Raw genomic sequence first — 7,780 nt, forward strand, 5'->3', positions numbered from 1 at the left:
TCTGTTGGTGGACACATAGGTTGCTTCCATGTCTTGGCTATTGTAAATAATGCAATAAATATAAGGGTGCATATATCTTTTTGAGTTAGTGGTTTCATTTTCCCTGAGCAAATACCCAATAGTGGAATTACTGGATAATATGATATTTCTATTATTTTTTGAGGAAACTCCATACTGTTTTCAAGAGTGGCTGTACCAGGTTGCATCCCCACCAACAGTACACAAGGGTTCCTTTTTCTCCACATCCTCACCAACACGTGTTGTTTCTTGTCTTCTTGATTTTAGCCATTTTAACAGGTGTGAAATGATATCTCATTGTGGTTTTGATTTGCATTTCCCTGATAATGAGTGATGTTGAGGATCTTTTCATGTGTCTGTTGGCCAACTGAATGTCTTCTTTGAGAAATGTCTATTCATATCCTCTGCCCATTTTATAATCATATTGTTTATTTTTTTGGTGTTGAGTTATAGAAGTTCCATATATATTTTGGATATTAACTATTTATTGGATATATAATTTGCAAATATCTTCTCCCATTCAGTAGGTTGGCTTTTTGTTTTGTTGATGGTTTCATTCACTGTGCAAAAGCTTTTTATTTTGATGTAGTCCCAATAGTTTATTTTTACTTTTGTTTCCCTTGCCTCAGGAGACAAATCTAGAAATACGTTGCTATGGCTGATGTCAGAGAAATTACTGCCTCTGTTTTCTTTTAGGATTTTTATGTTTTCAGGTCTTGCATTTAGGTTATTAATCCATTCTGAGTTTATTTTTGTGTATGGTATTAGAAAGTTATCCAGTTTCATTCTTTTACATGTAGCTATCCAGTTTTCCCAACACCATTTATTGAAAAGACTGTCTTTTCTCCATTGTATGTTCTTGCTTCCTTTGTCATAGATTAGTTGACCATAAAAATGTAGGTTTATTTCTGGGCTCTCTATTCTCTTCTATTGATCTATATGTCTATTTTTGTGCCAGTAGCATACTGTTCCACTTACTATAGTTTTGTGGTATATCTTGAAATCTGGAACTGTGATGCCTCCAGCTTTATTCTTTTTTCTCAGGATTGCTTTGGCTATTCAGGGTCTTCTGTGGTTCCATACAAATTTTAGTATTATTTGTTCTAGTTCTGTGAAAAAATCTGTTGCTATTTTGATAGGGATTACATTGAATTTGTAGATTTCTTTGGGTAATATTGACATTTTTACAATATTAAGTATTCCAATCCATGAGCATGGGATATCTTTCCATTTGTTTTGCTGTCATCTTCAATTTCTTTCATCAGTGTTTTATAGTTTTTGGAGTACAGGTCTTTCACCTCTTTGGTTAAGTTTATTCCTGGGTATTTTGTTCCTTTCGGTGCAATTGTAAATGGTATTGTTTTTAAAATTTCTCTTTCTGCAACTCTGTTTTTAGTGTATAGAAATGCTACCAATTTCTGAGTATTAGTTTTGTATCCTGCCACTTTACGGAATTTGTTTATTACTTCTAGTAATTTTTTTTGGTGGAGTCTTTAGGATTTTCTATGTATAGTATTTTACCATCTGCAAACAGTGACAGTTTAACTTCTTTATCAATATGGATGCCTCTTATTTCTTCTCATCTGATTGCTATGGCTAGGACTTCCAGTACAATGTTGAATAAAAGTGGCGAGAGTGAACATCCTGTCTTGTTCATGACCTTAGAGTAAAAGCTCTCAGTTTTTCACCATTGAGGATGATATTAGCTGGGGGTTTTCATATTTGGCCTTTATTGTGTTGAGATAAGTTCCCTCTGACCCCAATTTGTTAAGAGTTTTTTATGAATGGATGTTGAATCTTGCCAAATGCTTTTTCTGCATCTACTGCGATGATCATATTTTTATTCTTCATTTGGTTGATGTGATATGTGATGTTGATTGATTTGTGAATATGGAACCATCCCTGCATCCTGGGAATAAATCCCACCTGATCTTGGTGAATGGTCTTTTTAATATATTGTATGTGGTTTGCTGATATTTTGTTGAGGATTTTTGCATCTGTGTTCATCAGGGATATTGGCCTATAGTTTTCTTTTTTGTGTGGTGTTTTTGTCTGGTTTTGGTATCAGTGTAATGCTGGCTTTGGTATCAAGATTCTCTCTTTATCTTTAACCTTTGACATTTTAATTATTATGTGCCACAGTGTCTTTTTCCCTCCCTTGGTTAGGGAAGTTTTCAGTTATTATTTCTTTTTTTTTTAATTTTTATTTATTTGGCAGAGAGAGAGACAGCGAGAGAGGGATCACAAGCAGGGGAAGTGGGAGAAGGAGAAGCAGGCTTCCCGTGGAGCAGGGAGCCTGATGCAGGGCTTGATCCCAGGACCCTGGGATCATGACCTGAGCTGAAGGCAGACGCTTAATGACTGAGGCACCTAGGCACTCCAGTTATTATTTCTTGAAATAAGTTTTCTACACCTTTTTCTTCTTCTGGGACCCCTATAATATGAATGTTTGTTTGCTTGATGTTATCCAAGAGTTCTCTTAATCTATCCATATTTTTAAAACTTCTTTTCTCTTTTTGCTATTCAGCTTGTGTGCTTTCCATTACCCTGTCTTCTAGAATGCTGATATGTTCTTCTGCATCCTCTAATCTATTGTGGATTCCCTCTCTCCCTCTATTGTCTTTTTTTATTTCAGTTCTTATATACTTCAATTCTGAACAGTTCTTTTCCATATTTTCATCTCTTTATTGAAGATCTCACTGAGTTCTTCAATTCTTTTCTCCAACCCAGTGAGTATCTTTACAATCATTACTTTAAAATCAGTCATATTGCTTATCTCCTGTTTTATTTATGTCTTTTTCTGAGTTTTTTTTTTTTTTCTTGTTCTTTCTCTTGGAGCATATTCCTCTGCCTCCCTATTTTGCTTTCTGTTCTGTGTTTGTTTCTATGGGTTAGGCAGAATGGCTACTTCTCCTTAAGCTGAAGGAGTGGTCTTGTGTATGGTGTCCCCTATGCAGACTGTGTGCACTTGGTGACTTGTGCTGTGGTTGTACATGCTAGTTCCTCTTTCAAATTGTGGCTTTTTACAGAAAGAACAAATGAAAAATTAATAATAAAAGAAAAAAGAAAAAATGAAATCAATAAGAGTAGAAAACAGAAAAAAAGAAAAGAACTAAAAAGAAGAAAAGAAGAAAGGGAAAAAAGAGAACAAGAAAGGAAAGAACAAATCAAAAAGAAAAAAATAAAAGCAAAACAAGACAAATTTTAAAAAGTAAAAAATAAATAAATAAAAAATGAAAGTTAAAAATAAAAACCCCTCAAAACCATGGCTTGTACCCTAGCACCACAGGGTGGTTGGCACAGGGTAGCTGGTGTGGGCTTGTGGACCCTGGCCTTCCTGAGGTCACAGGATCACTGTGAACTGGACTCTGCTCTGGTCTGGGCTTTAAAGGTGGGGGTGGAGAGAACATTCCTGCAGTTGTCCCCCCATTTAGACCATGATTTTTGTGTGTGTGTCCCAGCACAACTAGGGATGGTGTGGGCTTGTGGACCCTGAGCACACTGAGATCACAAGCTCCCTGTGATGACTGGATCCACCAGTTATGGTGTCCAGACCCTGCTCTGGTCTAGGCTTTTAAGATAGAGTGGGAATGTAAGCTATGTTGTTCTCTAGTCCCTTTGACCTAGAGAGCTTTCCCACAGCAATTCTGAGGCTTGGAAGAATTCTAGTGTTGTCTCTTTTATATGCTAGTTTATGTATGCTCTTTTAAATGGGGCTTTTTTTGTGCCCAAGGACAGAGGGATCTGTTCCCAGTCTTCAGTACTATCCCCACTACCATTCACAGCATTGGGGGTGGGGGTTCCCTTTGTCTCTTGCTCTTCTTTTGCCATTCTCTCCTACTTTATTTGTTCAGTAGCTGTTCAGTCAACCCTCAGTTCTGCTTCAGCAGGAATTGTTCTATTAATAGGTGTAATTTGGTGTGTTCTATGGAGGAGGTGAGTTCAGTCGTCCTACATGGCCATCTTGAACTCACAACCAAGGCCTTTGCTTTCTTAGACTAATTTTGGGAGTAAACTTTTGGATCATGGAGGCTGTATCATCTGTGCCCTCTTTGGATGCCTACTTTATCTTTAAGCAATTAAAAGGCTTTTTGGTTTGAGTCATTAAGAGTTCCTACCCATCAATGGCCAGACAATGGATCCTTTTAAATTGACTATATTTAAGAGAAAAAAATATTCTTTATAGAGAGCTCTCAATTGCCTTATCAGTATAATGTCTAGCCTTAAGGACTCTCTTGACAAGATGAAATCCTAGAAATTAGACGTAAGACTTAAAAACAAATGTCCACATTCAACATAAAGTCCCCTTAAAATCTGGCCTCATCTGCATGTTTTAACTTTTTTCCCTACAAGATTTATAAGGAGCACTCCAGCCTAATATCTAGGTTCAAAGTATATAAGTTGCTCATGTAAATGCTGAAAGCCAGAAAATGAATTTAACAAAGGCATCCAAGATGCAGTAAGGCTCACTTTGCTCCTACCTCCCAGGGATTGATAATTAGGCTCTGCCAATGTCAACATTCCTATACAATGTTCCTTATAGGTGTATCTTAGACCCCACCACTGAAAAACACTTTGTGTCCCTGGACAGCAGTAGAATCTTTTAAGTTATAAAGCCTTTTTCTTTTTATCTCTACTTTGAGAAGATCCTACCAAATTTAGAGAAAAACTAAAAAGATTCATGACTATTCATAGCCCCCCTTCAGAGGAAACAGGACCAAAATTTCTCCTAGGCCTTCCTACAAATGACCTGCAAAAGGCCAAAATTCAGGGGCCGACAGAAGCCAAGTTTGAATTGGATGCCCAGAAAGAAGGCTTTTGTTAAAATGCTTTAAACAGACTTTACAAAAATATAAATCTTTTGATTCCCATTTTAGTTAAAAATCTCCCTGGTATAGGGGCACCTGGGTGGCTCAGTTGATTGAGCGTCTGAGTCTTGGTTTCAGCTCAGGTCATGATCTCATAGGTTGGGAGGTGCAGTCCTGCTCAGCAGGGAGTCTGCTTCAAGAGTCTCTCCCTCTGCCCCTCCCCCAACTCCTGCCTGCACCAGTGTCAGCTCTCTCTCTCAAATAAATAAATCAATCTTTTAAAAAATCTCCCTGATATAAAGAAGCAACTTTAGTTAAAGGGCAGGCCAGTTCCTTGATATTCAGGCTGTAATCCAGGTCTTTGGGGAATTAGAAACAACTATCTTTGTTTTACAAACCTCTACAAAACCAGAAATGCAACTTTAGAAACAAGTCAAAGCCCACCTATCTTTACCAATCCCCAAACCTTACCTATTCCTCTTAACATGTTTGTGGATATTATAAAAGATCAGACTATTGGAACAAAATTATCCTGTATTTTATTTTTTTTTGTCCTGGACTTTAATAAAGGTAAATTTTAACTAATAATTACCCTAAAACTCTGGGGATAAATTTTGCATTCTTTCTCTGCCCCTTGAAATTATAAATCTTATCATGTCTTTGAAATACGAAACACAGCCCACCGTTACCTGAGACTGAAGAGAAAGAAAAAAGGGAAAGAAGGCCTTTTTTTTTTTAAACTTTCTTACTTTTATTTTATTTTTGTATTGTTATGAAAATCCCCATACATTATATCATTAGTTTTAGATGTAGTGTTCCATGATTCATTGTTTGTGCATAACACCCAGTGCTCCATGCAGAACGTGCCCTCCTCAATACCCATCACCAGGCTAAGCCATCCTCCCACCCCCTTCCCCTCTAAAACCCTCAGTTTGTTTTTCAGAGTCCATCGTCTCTCATGGTTCGTCTACCCCTCCGATTTCCCCCCCTTCATTCTTCCCCTCCTGCTATCTTCTTCTCTTTTTTTTCTTAACATATATTGCATTATTTGTTTCAGAGGTACAGATCTGAGATTCAACAGTCTTGCACAATTCACAGCACTTACCAGAGCACATACCCTCCCCAGTGTCTATCACCCAGTCACTCCATCCCTCCCACCCCACCCCCCACTCCAGCAACCCTCAGTTTCTTTCCTGAGATTAAGAATTCCTCATATCAGTGAGGTCATATGATACATGTCTTTCTCTGTTTGACTTATTTCGCTCAGCATAATACCCTCCAGTTCCATCCATGTCGTTGCAAATGGCAAGATCTCATTCCTTTTGATGGCTGCATAATATTCCATTGTATATATATACCACTTCTTCTTTATCCATTCATCTGTCGATGGACATCTTGGCTTTTTCCACAGTTTGGCTATTGTGGACATTGCTGCTATAAACATCGGGGTGCACGTACCCCTTCGGATCCCTACATTTGTATCTTTGGGGTAAATACCCAGTAGTGCAATTGCTGGATCGTAGGGTAGCTCTATTTTCAACTTTTTGAGGAACTTCCATACTGTTTTCCAGAGTGGCTGCACCAGCTTGCATTCCCACCAACAGTGTAGGAAGGTTCCCCTTTCTCCACATCCCCGCCAACATCTGTCGTTTCCTGACTTGTTAATTTTAGCCATTCTGACTGGTGTGAGGTGGTATCTCACTGAGGTTTTGATTTGGATTTCCCTGATGCCGAGCGATATTGAGCCCTTTTTCATGTGTCTGTTGGCCATTTGGATGTCTTCTTTGGAAAAATGTCTGTTCATGTCTTCTGCCCATTTCCTGATTGGATTCTTTGTTCTTTGGGTGTTGAGTTTGATAAGTTCTTTATAGATTTTGGATACTAGCCCTTTATCTGATATGTCATTTGCAAATATCTTCTCCCATTCTGTCGGTTGTCTTTTGGTTTTGTTGACTGTTTCCTTTGCTTTGCAAAAGCTTTTTATCTTGATGAAGTCCCAATAGTTCATTTTTGCCCTTGCTTCCCTTGCCTTTGGCGATGTTTCTAGGAAGAAGTTGCTGTGGCTGAGGTCGAAGAGGTTGCTGCCTGTGTTCTCCTTTAGGATTTTGATGGACTCCTGTCTCACATTTAGGTCTTTCAACCATTTGGAGTCTATTTTTGTGTGTGGTGTAAGGAAATGGTCCAGTTTCATTCTTCTGCATGTGGCTGTCCAATTTTCCCAACACCATTTGTTGAAGAGACTGTCTTTTCTCCATTGGACATTCTTTCCTGCTTTGTCAAAGATTAGTTGACCATAGAGTTGAGGGTCCATTTCTGGGCTCTCTATTCTGTTCCATTGATCGATGTGTCTGTTTTTGTGCCAGTACCATACTGTCTTGATGATGACAGCTTTGTAATAGAGCTTGAAGTCCGGAATTGTGATGCCGCCAGCTTTGCTTTTCTTTTTCAACATTCCTCTGGCTATTCGGGGTCTTTTCTGGTTCCATACAAATTTTAGGATTATTTGTTCCATTTCTTTGAAAAAAGTGCATGGTATTTTGATGGGGATTGCATTGAATGTGTAGATTGCTCTAGGTAGCATTGACATCTTCACAATATTTATTCTTCCAATCCATGAGCATGGAACGTTTTTCCATTTCTTTGTGTCTTCCTCAATTTCTTTCATGAGTATTTTATAGTTTTCTGAGTACAGATCCTTTGCCTCTTGGTTAGATTTATGCCTAGGTATCTTATGGTTTTGGGTGCAATTGTCAATGGGATCGACTCCTTAATTTCTCTTTCTTCTGTCTTGTTGTTGGTGTATAGGAATGCCACTGACTTCTGTGCATTGATTTTATATCCTGCCACTTTACTGAATTCCTGTATGAGTTCTAGCAGTTTTGGGGTGGAGTCTTTGGGGTTTTCCACATAAAGTATCATATCATCTGCAAAGAGTGAGAGTTTGACTTCTTCTT

This window comes from Halichoerus grypus, chromosome X, assembly GCF_964656455.1.
Source record: "Halichoerus grypus chromosome X, mHalGry1.hap1.1, whole genome shotgun sequence".
NCBI lineage: Eukaryota > Metazoa > Chordata > Mammalia > Carnivora > Phocidae > Halichoerus > Halichoerus grypus.